At 48.2% G+C, this 14,566-nt stretch overlaps 1 long non-coding RNA gene across 1 annotated transcript; it reads right to left on the reverse strand.

Annotated features, from left to right (window-relative positions):
- Positions 1–2,382: 2,382 nt before the first annotated feature.
- LOC147698741 (uncharacterized) lies at positions 2,383–2,808 on the reverse strand. Its single transcript, XR_015299223.1, has 3 exons — positions 2,724–2,808; positions 2,576–2,634; positions 2,383–2,489 (listed from the first exon to the last, which is right to left on the reverse strand). It is a non-coding gene; the product is annotated as an uncharacterized LOC147698741 (long non-coding RNA).
- Between the last annotated feature and the right edge of the window lie 11,758 nt (positions 2,809–14,566).

The raw sequence follows: 14,566 nt of genomic DNA on the forward strand, positions 1-14,566 counted from the left end.
AGAAAGAGGAGGTCGACGTCGCGGAAGCAGCGGTCGACGTCGAGCAAGAGGAGGTCGACGTCGCGGAGGTGGCGTTCGGCGCCAGAGTCACGGAAGCGACGTTCGACGCCAGAAAAGCGACGCTCTGTGACGAGCAGAAAGCGGTCGGCGTCTGGAAGTCATTCAGCCTCTCCAAAACGGCGCAAGAGGGATTCTAGTCCCAGAAGTCACGCTGCTTCTAGTGGAGGCCGCAAGAGGAAGCGATCACCTGCTGAAGGGGCTGGATCTCCGCGCCCTTCGCCTAAGGGGTCACCGGGCTCGGTGTACTCCGAGGTGTACACGCCATCTAGGCCTCGGACTCCAACTCCTCCCCCTGTTCCTAAGGAGGATCCTCCACCCAAACCTCCACTTCCTTTAGGCGACCCACCACCACCTCCGGTCCCTCCGCATGGGCCCACCCCGCAGCCGAAGGTTCCTCCGCCGAGGTCCACTTCGCTGCCGTCTTTGCCTGTACCTCCTAAGGGGACCCCAAAACCGAAACCCCGTGAGGAGCCAAGGAAGACCCCGCCGCGAAAACCGGTGGAGCGGCCACGGGCTGGCAGGTCTCGCTCTCGCTCTGGGAGGAGGGAGAGATCGCGACGCAGATCGTCCACGAGATCGAGACGCCGCCATAGGAGGCGCGAATCTCGCTCACACACGAGGTCCTCTGGGACCAGGGACTATTCTCCTACCTTGTCGGGGTCACCGGACATGAGGGTGTCCCCGATTGATGACCTGGTGGCGTTCCATGACGTCCTTTTAAGGGGCGCTGCGAAGTTGGGCATATCCTTGACGGTGCCTACTCCGAAAACTTCAGTCATTTTTGAGACATTACATCAAAAACATCTGTCTCGGCCTCTCCTGCCTTTGGTGCCAGGCCTGGAAGAACCGGCTATGGCCCTTTTTCTCACCCCTGCGGTGACGAAGGCGGCTCCATCGAGACTGCTGAAAAAGTACCGGGCTCCCAATTCGGATCCGGCCTTTCTGAGGATGGAACCCCCTCCTGACTCCGTAATTGTGACGGCGGCCCGCAAGCAACATGCTACCACCCCTTCATCCACGGTTCCCCCGGATAAGGAGTCCAGGTGGATGGATTCGGCGGGGAGGAAAGTCTGTGGAACTTCCGCTACCTCCATGAAAGCTGCGAGTGCCACAGCGCTGTTGGGCCGATACGACCGCGCCCTCTGGGACTCTCTCGAGCGATTTGCAGAGCACTTACCTCGGGAGAAGCGTGAGGACTTCCTGGAAGTGCTGAATGAGGGGATGCTGGTGGCGAACCAGATTATCAGCGCGGCAGCGGACTCTTCCCTGTTGGCTGCTCACGGATTTTGCCATGGAGTCAACCAACGACGCCACGCATGGCTCCGGCTTACGTCCCTGAAACCGGACGCTCAGCAGAGGGTGGCCAACCTACCATTCTCCGGCGAGACCCTCTTTGGGAAGCATGCGGACGATGAGATGGCCTATATTTGTAAAGTAACGCACCCAGGCAGACAAACGAAATATTGGCACACATTAATTGGCAAAAAAACAACCAGAAATAATAAAAAGTTGAACAACTGTTTTAGCATATAAAGTACATTTTAATTTGATAAGAACAAAGCATATGATAAAATCATTAAATCAATAATAGAACTCTGTAAAAACCATTTTGCATTATTCCGTATAGATTCATTGATAAAAAGGAATGCAAAAGTATTCTATAAATCATAGATGGTTTCCTGCCAACGCGTTTCGACACGAGGACCGTGTCTTCATCAGGACTTTACCATCATGGTGCTGTAAAATAATATAGATACATTTTACTAAATAGTATATCTAAGCTAAAACAGTTGAGAATGATAAGTACAAATTGCCAAAAAGCTTTGTGGCCAAGTATTAATACATAGAACATATGATAAACCGCGTAGATATAAGTTCCACCTGACAATAATCACATCAAGACATTACATTAAGACATTACAATGTTCATATTATGTATCCTATATATGCACATTTTCCCCTATTTTTTGAACAACATAGCTATGATCAGAATTAAAGATTACATCCAGTACCGTGGGCAACATACATGTCACTTATTCACGCTTTAGGTTCCATAAAACATTTTTTCAAGATTATTAATGAATGTTTATCAACAGTTTGAAAAGAACAGTCAAGAATGGTGGAGATACAGAAAAGAGGATGGGGTAGGAAAGAAGAACACTAGGTTTCTCCATTTAATCATTGTCCTAATAACATTTCAAAGATTAGGGAAAGAGATGGAAAAAGATTTTTTAGAGAAAACAAGAGTAGGGGCAGGATTAAATTACCTTCAATAATGCAACATACTCATACATCTATCTCCCTCGCTTACCTGACTGGAAGGATTCTGATATATATTCTGTTTATGATTTTTTTTTTTTTAATTCAGAATAGTCTTTTATGCGACGTCTCTGCACAGTCTCTGTTATATTTGATTCAGATGTAACCGTCTGTAAAGTACAGGGGTAAATACGGTAAATAAATAACCCTAGTCTTTTTAAATAGACACAAATCTTAGAAACTCTGCAAATCTTACCTATTCTATGTCACTTGACGTGATAAAGAATGGATGTTCCTACTAAGATTACCGGCTACCTGGAACATAAAGGCAACCTATAATTAATATTACTAAAAATAGAAATTTAATAAAAACTAATTTTAGTTGCTACTTCTACATTGCTCACCTGTTCAGAACATCTAAGAAAAGCTTCAAAATGTCACAGGCATATAAAGCTCGAAAAACTCCGACTTCTTTTCTTTTGGTGTGCTGGTGGCCTGCAATATAGTAGTACATTTTTAGAAGTCCTGCCCACATTATATGAGGAGATTATATTTTGGACAACGTTATTTAAACTAAACATTCTCTAATTTAAGGGTTTGTGCAGTCACTAATTGACCTGTTCCAAAAGAGCCTTCGAAAAGAAACACGAGGGTGTGCTGTTCACGAACGGATCGTTTTTCATTAAAGAGTTGCTAAATATGTGTCAGTTTCAAAGGAACACATTAAGCTTTGTCACCCGAAGCTTTCAAATCCTTGCCTTAAACAATATAAAATTGTGTCCTTAGAAACAAAAACAGCATGGTGCGTTGTTTAATACATGATTGCATAGCACAAGTGACCCTTTTTGCGAGCAGTACCACATCGGAGCTGAGACCCTTCCAAGTGGATTCCCTGCACCTGAGGACGCCGCGGACAGCGTGCTAAACCTCGCTGGACCCGCTTCGCGGGTCCCGCAGCGCTTTGGCAGCCAGAGGCGGCTGGCTGTGTGGGAGTGCATCAAAAGGAGGTGCGGGCAGGTGAGAGCGTCGGCGGGGCTGCGAGCGCACAGGCAGGGACTCCAGTGTCCAGGAGCCCCTGCGCGCCCATTCTACCACACCTGGGCTGCTCTCCCCACTGGCCACGCCCCCGCCTAACGGACAGAAAAGCTCCCTTCCTCTTCTGTTCTCTGGGACCCTTTTTGCGAGCAGTACCACATCGGAGCTGAGACCCTTCCAAGTGGATTCCCTGCACCTGAGGACGCCGCGGACAGCGTGCTAAACCTCGCCGCGCTTTGGCAGCCAGAGGCGGCTGGCTGTGTGGGAGTGCATCAAAAGGAGGCGCGGGCAGGTGAGAGCATCGGCGGGGCTGCGAGCGTACAGGCAGGGACTCCAGTGTCCAGGAGCCCCTGCGCGCCCATTCTACCACACCTGGGCTGCTCTCCCCGCTGGCCACGCCCCCGCCTAACGGACAGAAAAGCTCCCTTCCTCTTCTGTTCTCTGGGACCCTTTTTGCGAGCAGTACCACATCGGAGCTGAGACCCTTCCAAGTGGATTCCCTGCACCTGAGGACGCCGCGGACAGCGTGCTAAACCTCGCAGGACCCGCTTCGCGGGTCCCGCAGCGCTTTGGCAGCCAGAGGCGGCTGGCTGTGTGGGAGTGCATCAAAAGGAGGCGCGGGCAGGTGAGAGCGTCGGCGGGGCTGCGAGCGCACAGGCAGGGACTCCAGTGTCCAGGAGCCCCTGCGCGCCCATTCTACCACACCTGGGCTGCTCTCCCCGCTGGCCACGCCCCCCTGTCATTGAACCAATTGGCCAACAGCATCAGACTCCAAAAGCGACCACAGCCACCGCTTCGCGGGAGCGTGCCGGGAGAAGCCCGGGACAAGGGCGGGACCGTCTGTGGCCGTCAGGGGCTGAAGGAGGCTGGGCCCACCATCTTTCGCCTGCACCTTCTTGATTTTAGTTGGAACACGGTATAGGCTACGGTCATGCCCTCACCGGCCCTAGGCGAAACTCCAACAAGGGCGGGGGGAGGCAACACTGGGACTCTGGACAATTACTTCAAATCGGCTAAAGGTGAAGGGGGAAAGGAAAGCTCTTTAGAGAAGCGCAGGGTAGAGCGTCGCCGCTCCATTGAAAATATGAAAAACAAACCTCTCCGCGAGATAATTCCCTATCCCATCTCCCAAGAGGAAAGCCCCCTTAATGGCAGTCAGGATCTATCAACCCAAGAAGGCGCCCCCCTACTATTACGGGATAGCACTCCCAACCCCGGCACATTCCCCGAACAGACCACGGAGGCTATTCCACTCTCAATCCCCTCCAGTATGGCTGTTGATTTGGTCACCCAAACGCCACCTGCAGTTAAAATCAGGAAAAATAAGCCCAAGCAAATTGTTGCGGCGGAGGTGCACGGCCCTCCACCCAACAAGCGCAGAAGGAAGATGAGGACGATGAGATGGCCCGCATAAAGGCGGAGGCCGAGACGCTCACGGCCGTGGGCCTCGAGAAGCCTAAAGAGACCAAGAAGACGTACCGCCCTGTTCAACGGCGGTTCGGTGGGCAAGGCCGAGGACGAGGCCAGGCTTCGGGACAATCGCAACATCAACAACAGTTCCGTAAGCCATTCCAGAAGCGCCAGAAGGGCAGAGGAGGCCAGCAGTCGGCTCCGGCGCCCAAGGGCCAGGCTGGGTCTAGGCCCTAGGAACCTACTTCCCCCGGATCTGTTACCCACTCCGGTAGGGGGAAGCATTCAATTTTTTCTGGAAGAGTGAAGAAAAATTACTCAGGACAAGTGGGTGCTGAATATTGTTTGCAATGGATACAGTCTTCGGTTCACCAGCCCTCCTCCAGCTATTCCACCGGTCAGCTCGCAGTTTCAGCTGCGCGAGCTTCAGGCGGAAGCGGATCTGTTGAGGAAAAGGGCGATAGAAGACGTACCTCTGTCTCAGAGAGGAAGAGGTCTGTACTCCCGGTTCTTTCTGGTTCGCAAGAAGGACAAGAACGAGTTCAGGCCCATTCTGGACTTGCGGCAGGCAAACAAATGGATTCGCAGGGAAAAGTTTTGCATGCTGTCGTTGCATCAGTTTTATCCTCAGTTGCAACAGGGAGACTGGCTTTGTGCTATAGACCTACAGGATGCTTACTTCCATGTGCCCATTGCACACAAACACAGGAAGTTCCTGCGGTTCCAAGTTGGCACCAATCACTTTCAATACACAGTACTCCCATTCGGACTGAAGTCTGCGCCGAGAACATTCTCGAAGTGCATGGCAGTGGTAGCAGCACACCTGAGGAAGAACAAGGTGTTCGTCTACCCGTACCTGGACGATTGGTTGATCAAGGCATCCTCCTTCTCGGAAGCGCGAGCACACTTCCAGAAGACGTGCGTTCTCTTGAACAAGCTGGGGCTGCACATCAACATGGCCAAGTCTGTCCCGACTCCGGTCCAATGCATACAGTACTTGGGAGTCTCCATCAATACGCTGTCAGCAAGCGTGTCTCCTTCAGAAGAGCGACGATTATCTCTCCTTCGGAAGGCTCAGGCTCTTATGACAACTCCATCTACAACAGTGAGGATGGTGTCTTCTCTACTGGGATCGATGGCCTCTTGTATCTTCCTGACGCCACACGCACGGCTGCACATGAGACCGCTGCAGGAGTGCTTGGAGGACCAGTGGGATCAGAGGAAAGGATCTTGGGACGACAAGATTTGACTGTCGCTGCATGCTCTTCAGTATCTGAAGTGGTGGTGTTCGGCGGATAATCTCCTCAGAGGGGTTCCCTTTCACAAGGACATTCCCACGCAGACTGTCGTGACGGATGCTTCTCTCCTGGGATGGGGAGCGCATTCCGGGACTCTACAGATTCAAGGAACGTGGTCGCCGATGGAGGCCACGTATCACATCAATTTCCTGGAACTCAGAGCTGTTCACTTGGCGCTGAAGGCTTTTCTGCCGTCCTTCCAGACCAACTCTCTGCTTGTACAGACGGACAATACCACCACGATGTATTACCTCAACAAGCAGGGGGCTCGAGATCACGCACTCTGTCACAGGAGGCGCAGGCGATCTGGCACTGGCTCCTAGCCAGAGGACTGACGGTAACGGCCACCCATCTACCAGGTGTGCAGAATGTTCAGGCAGACGCACTGAGCAGGCTGGTTCAGGAAAACCACGAATGGGTCATAAACGACGAAGTACTGGGAGAAGTCTTCGCACGGTGGGGAACTCCAGACGTAGATTTGTTTGCCACCGCCGAAAACAGCAAGTGCAGAGACTTCGCCTCCAGGTACTTCCAGCAAGGGACGCTGGGGAATGCGTTATGGATAGACTGGACGAACAGCTTTCTGTACGCCTTTCCTCCCATTCCCCTGATTCCGGTGGTGCTCATCAAGCTGGCCCGGTCCAGGGCTCGGATGATACTCATTGCCCCGGAATGGCCCAGGCAGTGGTGGTTCACGGACCTACTTCACCGGTCTCTCCTTCCTCACATTCGGTTGCCGTGCAGGCCGGACCTTCTCTCGAAGTTCGGGGGACGGATGTTACACCCCAACCTCTCGTCTTTGAGTTTGGCGGCATGGCTCCTGAGATAGTGCAATATGGCCATCTGAATCTGCCCGATGATTGCATGGACATACTGAAGGAGTCTAAGAGACCTTCCACTCGGACTTCATATGCTTACAAGTGGAAGAGGTTTTGTATCTGGTGCCAGTCTAAGAACCATGATCCTACGACCTGTAAGGAAGATGTCATCCTCCCTTACCTTTTACATTTGGCGCAGTCTGGCCTGAATGTTCATTCCATTAAGGTTCATCTTGCTGCGTTGACTGCCTACAGGAAATGCCCTTCACAGACTTCCTTTTTCCAGATCCCTGTGATCAAAGATTTTCTGGAAGGATTGAAGAAAGTATTCCCTCCTGTCAGGCTTCCTTCGCCTTCATGGGAATTGAATGTGGTGCTGTCCAGATTGATGAAGGAGCCTTTTGAACCTATTCATAAGGCTTCGTTGCAGCACCTGTCCTGGAAGGCGGCGTTCCTCGTGGCCATTACATCGGCCCGCAGGGTGAGTGAAATTCAGGCGTTGTGTTGTACTGAACCTTATACTGTGTTTCATGCTGCTAAGTTTGTTATGCGTACTCACCCTAAATTTCTTCCCAAGGTTATTTCTGATTTTCATGTCAACCAGACCATAACTTTGCCTACGTTTTTTCAGAACCCTTCATCCCCAGCGGAGAGGTCTCTCCATTCCCTGGATGTTAGGAGGGTGTTGAAATTTTATCTGGATAAAACCAAAGATATTCATAGGTCTGACCAGTTGTTCATCAATTACGGATCGGTCAGGACGGGTCTTGCGACCTCTAAGCAGTCCATCTCTAGGTGGATTGTGTCCTGCATACAATTATGTTACTAAAAGGCTAATAAGACCTTAGGAGGTAAGCCTAAGGCTCATTCCACCAGGGGCAAAGCTGCCACGACGGCTCTGCTCTGTAACGTGCCGATTGCTGAAATCTGCAAGGCAGCCACTTGGAAGTCGGTTCATACCTTTGCTAAGCATTACTGTCTGGACACTGATGCCAGAGCAGATGCTCAGGTGGGGCAGGCTTCACTGCGGAACTTGTTCGCACAGTAGTGGCGTTATTTTCTTTCTCCACCGCCGCTTTGGTGTGGGGATGGGCTTGCCATTCTATTCACTAGATTATGACTATACACAGAGATCCCCTACTACAGAAGGAGTAGTTTCTGTCCTGTGACTCCAGTTCTGTAGTAGGGGTATCTCTGTTATAGTCATAAGCGCCCGCCCTCCTCCCCGGTGGAGATATGTATTCATGTACGTAATGCTACAGGTCTGGCGTGCTACGCCTGTCAAAAAGAACTGAAAGTAGAGGGACCTGCTATGCATTCTGGGATACTGGGAGAACGTTCTAGAAGGCTCTCTTAAAGGCACAGTATCCTATTTAAGCCACATAATGGCAGCCTATGGGGCTTGTCTGTCCATGCCTTCCTCTCTATCATTCCAGAGTCTTTTTGATGGTGGAGGCAAGTTTCTCTATGGTAGAAACTGGGCTGGCTGTATTATGTGTGGTGTTATCTGTTGGAATTTCTAGTTGAAGTACTGGACAGTGTAGCCTGTGGATATAGGCTGCATTAATTGTCTTTAAATTCTCTCTTAAGTGTCTTTGCAGTTTCTGCATGATTTTGACAACTTAAGAGATTATTTTTGATTGCCGGGGTCCACGCACATGGGCGGGACTATTCACTAGATTATGACTATAACAGAGATACCCCTACTACAGAACTGGAGTTACAGGACAGAAACTACACCTTTCATATAATGCAATTCTCTGACAATAGTACCCAGTGGTGTGACCTGCCCCTACCTGCCATGCCTCTGGCCAGATGACAAAATGCAATCTGCTCGCTGACCTCGTGCCACTTCTGTGTTATTGGTTATTTTGTGGCAGGAGGAGGCAATTGGATGTTGATTCTTGTGGTCCATCCCTTGTCAATTCCTCGCCGTGCACATTTACTGCAGCACTAGTAGACTCATGGGTGGATGAGCACTAGTTAATTTCCTAGTGCAGTAAAAGCAGCTCTCTAAGGTGCAGTTCAATGTTAAGGAAACATGCTGCTCTGGCATTGTAGCTTCCTACATGACAGAAGGAACCAATGGACAACTGGCGTTCGTGGCCTCACCCCGTTTTAGACCTTCAACACACGCCTCTGCTACAGCACTAGTGGGTGAGAGATGTCAATTGCTCAGTAAAGTGCAATGTGAGTTAAGAATGGTTTAGATAAAGCTGTAGTGCCTCTTCATCCGTCTTCATCATCCCAAGCCTCACTGAGTGTTGGCTCTCCGCCTGAATAACCCATGAGATGGCTTCCACTTCCTGCCACTGTTCCCATGATGCGGCAAGAAGGGAAGCCATCAATCCCCACTTCATGATTTATTTTCCTGATGGACACAGGTAGTATCAAGGCGTAAATTAAGTGGCAGGATCTGGGCTTTTTGTGTTTGGAGGGACAAGGCTGCATTCTGCTATCATGAAGAAAAAGAAAAAAGAAGAAAAGGCATCTAGAGGAGCCTATTTCTCACCCAAGCAGGGCCGTAGGAGTAAGGAATGCCACAGGTTTCCACAATGAGAGACATCAAGAGATTTACTGATAAGGCAGTCTTGGCTTCTTTTTAAGGCAAGGCCCTTATCTCCCAGGTGTCCTAGGACAGACTTTCCTGTTCTTGAGCGGTATTTGGAAGATGAATAGGCCGAAGGCAGATTTTTGCAGGGGAATGGTTGGAAGGAGGTTTTGCACCACCTCAGACAGAATTTGGCTTTCCCAACCCATTGGTACAGGAGGAAGAGGAGGATATTTCAAATCATATATAAAAGAAAGGAGCAGAAGACCTTGTTGTTACATGGGGCTATCAGGAGAGTGCTCTTCAGTTGGTGGACGGAAGTGGATAGGCACCGCTTTCCAGTTCCTGACCAAGAGACACCCTGTGATAGGATCTGCTGAAGAATTTCCACCAGTGGCCAAGGTGGACTCTTTGGTGGTGGGTTTGGCATTAAAGAGTATGGTTATTTCCTAGACTGCTGTTCTGTTTGACCCAATAGATAAGACAGTGGATTTGACTCTCAAGATGCCTAATGCTGCCTTGAACTTTGCAGTGTGAGCATCGGCCTACACTAATTATACTATCCAATCGTTGTTAATGGATTTCTAGAAATTGTCCCAACCAAATTGATCAGTTGTCAGGCTTAACAGCTGCAGTGTCTCTGATGGGGCAACCTGTCTCTTTCTTGTTGGACACATCTTTTGCTTCGCTGGAGGCAGTACCAGCGGCTATGGGTGAATAGTAGAGGCTATCAGACAGATGTGGATGAGGGCATGGAAGATGACTCATCCCAGAAGAATTTGTTCATGCAACTACCTTTCACAGACATTGGATGTTTTGGCTCCCAGCTAGAGACTCTTGGGGAAAAAACACATCAGTGTAGGATAGGAAATTGATGGTTCCAATTCGACCCCCTTCTAGACGAAAGTGTTTTGTGTGCAGGAGAGTGTTTGGTCCGGCTTTCTAGTCACAATTTGGGAATCAGATCTTTTGGGTGAGGGGATGTGGTCCAGGGAGTCACTTCAGCTGAAAACTTTTGGTCGCAGCAAGGTGGAGTGTCTAATCCAGCGCCAACCCCTCCCAAGTACTACTATGTGGGGCTGCAGCATCTTCTTCCAATGGAAGGAGATTGACTTGGAGGTTCTTGTTGACAGATCAATGGGTGCTGGAGCTCATTCAGGGAAGTTATTGTATAGACTTTCACCATCGTCCAGGAGGCTCTTTCTTTGCCCAGAGATGTGCAGAAACTCTGAGCATTGATGGGAGGAGTACAAAAGCTGGGAGACAAGAGAGCAGTGATACCGGTTCTCACTTCCCAGATGGGAATGGTTTGTATTCAATTTTGTTTTTGCCAAGAAGGCGACAAGTGAGTACTGGACGTGAAGGAAATTAATGCTCACATCCAGTATGCTACATTCAAAATGATGTCTCTGCAGATAGTCTTGCTGTACCTAACAGAAGGAGATTTTCTACTTTCATTGGATCTTCTGGACACACATTTGCATATTATGATCCAAAGACCTTCTCAGGTGTTCTAAAATCTGCCTGGAGGACAGCCGCTATCAGCCCTTCCTTGTGTACTGACCACCTCATCAATGGTTTTCAACAAGCTTCATTGATGGGTATAATTCATACAAAAGGGATTCAGGTTTTTTTCTTATTTAAATGACTTTCTGATTCCTTGATCTTATTTTTAAGACTGGCCAACCTGTGCAAGAGGTGTGCGACCTGTTGGAGTAGCACAGATTTTTAATAGACCACAGAAAGTCGTAGCTAATGCTTTCCCTTGATTTGCACTTCATAGAGGCTTACTTCAGGACTGATCTAGGATGTGTATTTCCTCCAGAGGCGTGGCGGGAGAAGCTAATGCCATTATTGGCCACTTGCTTATCCATGGAAGCACCACTGGTGCGGCACTGGCTGACATTACAGATGCTATGGCCTCGACATTGGTGATCCTTCCCTGGGCTAGGTTGCATATATTTCTATTGGTAAATCACGCACAGTAAAAACACAAGCTGGTGGTGGGAGTAACTCCGGAGGTTTGCCAGTCTACAGTGTTGGCTGGAAAGGAGGAATTTGGAAAAAGGTTCCCCGCTAAAGAAAGTCCCCACCCAAGATTATTACAACAGATGCAAGTAGAATGGGAAGCAACTCTAGCTGTAGGCTTAGTGCTGAGGGAGTGGTCCTGAGAGCAGAAGAAGTTTTCTTTGAATTGGAAGGAATTAAAGGCTGTGCACATGGTTCTTTTGCACTAGTGATAGTGGGACTTGTCCACATAAGAACAGACAACAGAGGGTTACTGCCCTATATCAATTATGAAGGGGGGGAATCATGAGTGCAGACTCTATTTCTCTTAGCAAGGGAAATCTGCAGGTGGGCAGAGGCCAATGTCCTCTGTGTATTTGCCATGTTTCTTTCGGAGAGGGAAAGTGGACCCGTGGACCAGCTGAGCAGAGACTTCTCTTCTGAATCACTGCCAATGAGTCGAGGTTTTTCTCCAGATAGTTCAGAGTGTTAGGATGTCAGAGGTGGATCTATTCGCATCCAGAGAGAATGCTCTCCTCCTTCATTTTTGCACTTGAGATCGATCTTCAGAGCCCTTGCAGTGGTCAGGGGAACTGATGTATGCCTTTCCACCCTTCCAACTAACTCTGAAGGTCATGAAAAAATATCCCAGGGAATTGAGAAGAGATGTTGGTCGCCCCAGGGCAGTGCAGTCGTCCTTGGATCCCTCTTCTCCTCCAGTTAGTAGTGCAGGATCATTGAACTATGCCACTGCCACTATAAGCTGCCATAAAGCTGCCGCTCCGCCCACGCTGCACTAATTCCCCGCCTGTGTGGGCGAATTAGTGAGTGGGCGGAGTCTTGACAGCTCCACGCAGTCATGAGCACACGCCACCCGGTACTCATGACGACGTGGAGCCGTCATTAGTGCCGGAGCGCCGTGGCGAAGGGTTAAAAATCCCCACTTATCCTGGTGGATCATTAGCCCACCGGCAGTAGACTTTTTAGAGGCCGAATTTGCCGAAGGGCTGTTCATAGGAGATGGCAGTGATTATATAGTAGTAGTGCTGACCAACAAAACTGAAAGCATATTCCAGACACTGCAGAAGGTTTGAAAAGTGGTGCAATACTAAGAACGTACACCCTTCTTGAGCTGATAATTTGTCCTTGATTTTCTTATTTTTTTTGTTATGGCGCTGTTTGGGATTTTTCAGTGTTCATGGAAGTGTAATGGAAGAGGACAAGACAAGCCTGGGAAAAGTTTGAGTGTGTTAGAAAAAAATGGCCAATGGTGGAATATGGTTGGCAAGGAAGCTTGTTTCCGGTCCAGGGAAGACATGGCTTGGCAGTTTGGGCTGGACTGTTCCCATGAGGCACAGGGTTAGACTGATTTGCATAAAGCCATGTCTGAACTGGGGTGGCAGAGTGGGCTAAAGAACGGTGATGGATTAAACCCAGATCTTTATACTGGGTGTGAGTGTTTGATTGATTCAGATGCTCCGTACATCACCACCCCCTTTTGTACCGCTTTTGGCCGCCATAAGTGTGGCAGGGTATGCTCAGACGTGAGTCCCTTGCTCACTTTGCCACTGCATTCAAGCAAGCCGGGCTGAAGACAGCTGGAATGCCAGAAACCGGTCCTCGGAGGCTTGTTTCCGGTCCAGGGAAGACATGGCTTGGCAGTTCGGGCTGGACTGTTCCCATGAGGCACAGGGTTAGACTGATTTGCATAAAGCCATGTCTGAACTGGGGTGGCAGAGTGGGCTAAAGAATGGTGATGGATTAAACCCAGATATTTATACTGGGTGTGAGTGTTTGATTGATTCAGATGCTCCTTCCATCACCACTCCCTTTTGTACCGCAATGGTGGAATATGGCAACTATATATTGACATTTCGTAACATGACATATTTAGGGTTCAAGGTGGGAAGTTAAGCCTAAAAAATGACTAGTGCATCATTGATTAAAGGATCAGCACTAAAATGTAAAGTTGCACAACGGTCATAATTATGGCTGGCAGCATTTTGGATGTTATTAAAACCCATCCCATGAATATACTGATGCACCCAGTTTAAATAACCACTCTATGTCATAAATATGCTGCTGGTCAAATTAGCTGATTGAATTAGCAGAGGTACCCCAATGTTAAAAATAATTTTAACACGTCATGAAAGTAATTTAGAAGTAGGAGTTGCGTATAGCAAAAGGCAAAATCAGTCATTTATTTCCAGGTCCTACACCTAAGTTAGGAATATAATTTTTTGGAACTTCTTTCAACTTCTGAAATTTGGTATTATTGGCTAGGCTTTAACCTTCGGAATTTTGTAATTATTTGTTGTTGGTGGCAATCCTTAAAGGAAGGGGCGGGGACTTTGAAAGAATCACCCAGACTGATGAGATTACTTTTTTCACATGATAAGAAAGTAAAAAGAGACTTTATAAAGAAATTGTAGGTTTTATTATAGGGGAACATTAAAAAAAATATGATTAATTGGAGATGAAATTAGAGTCTCCTTTAGATATCTACGGTTGAGAGAAACTATTGGGAGGCTACAATTAGATAAGACTTGACATGCAATGATTCTTAGTTCAAATAAGAATATTCTTAACCCCTCTGAGGATGCATAATTTACAAACAGTTGCTTTTTCGTGTGACCTTCTCAATATTTCTGCCTTTATAGCACCAGGCTGCTGGCATATTTTTTTATCTGTGCAATAGAAGACTACTAAATAGCCTCCCACCATGTGTGATTTTCCGATACAACTGAGTAAAACTGGCAAACACAAATTGGCTTGTTAAACTTTTAGTAAGTCCATGGTCAAAACCCCCAAAATATTCACGGATGGCAGATGTCAAATACTTTCTGTGAGATGCTCTACTGCTCTTAACCACCCACAACTGGGATTTCAAAAACATAGGACATGAGCTGAAAGGTAGCTGTGTCACATGGGGCCTTAGGCCTTTATGGTAAAATGCCAAAAATAACTGGTTTTTACATCTAAGCTATAAATCTGACTTTAAATAAATTAATTGTACCTGTATGTTGAAGGGGCAAGGCACATGTCTAAAACATGTTGGCTCTACTTAAAAAATAGTTGTATATTATTGATTTATTGTTAAAAAAGAAAGGTAACGTATTTCTCTTTAA

Source organism: Lissotriton vulgaris, chromosome 8 (assembly GCF_964263255.1).
Source record: "Lissotriton vulgaris chromosome 8, aLisVul1.2, whole genome shotgun sequence".
In the NCBI taxonomy this organism is placed as follows: Eukaryota; Metazoa; Chordata; class Amphibia; order Caudata; family Salamandridae; genus Lissotriton; species Lissotriton vulgaris.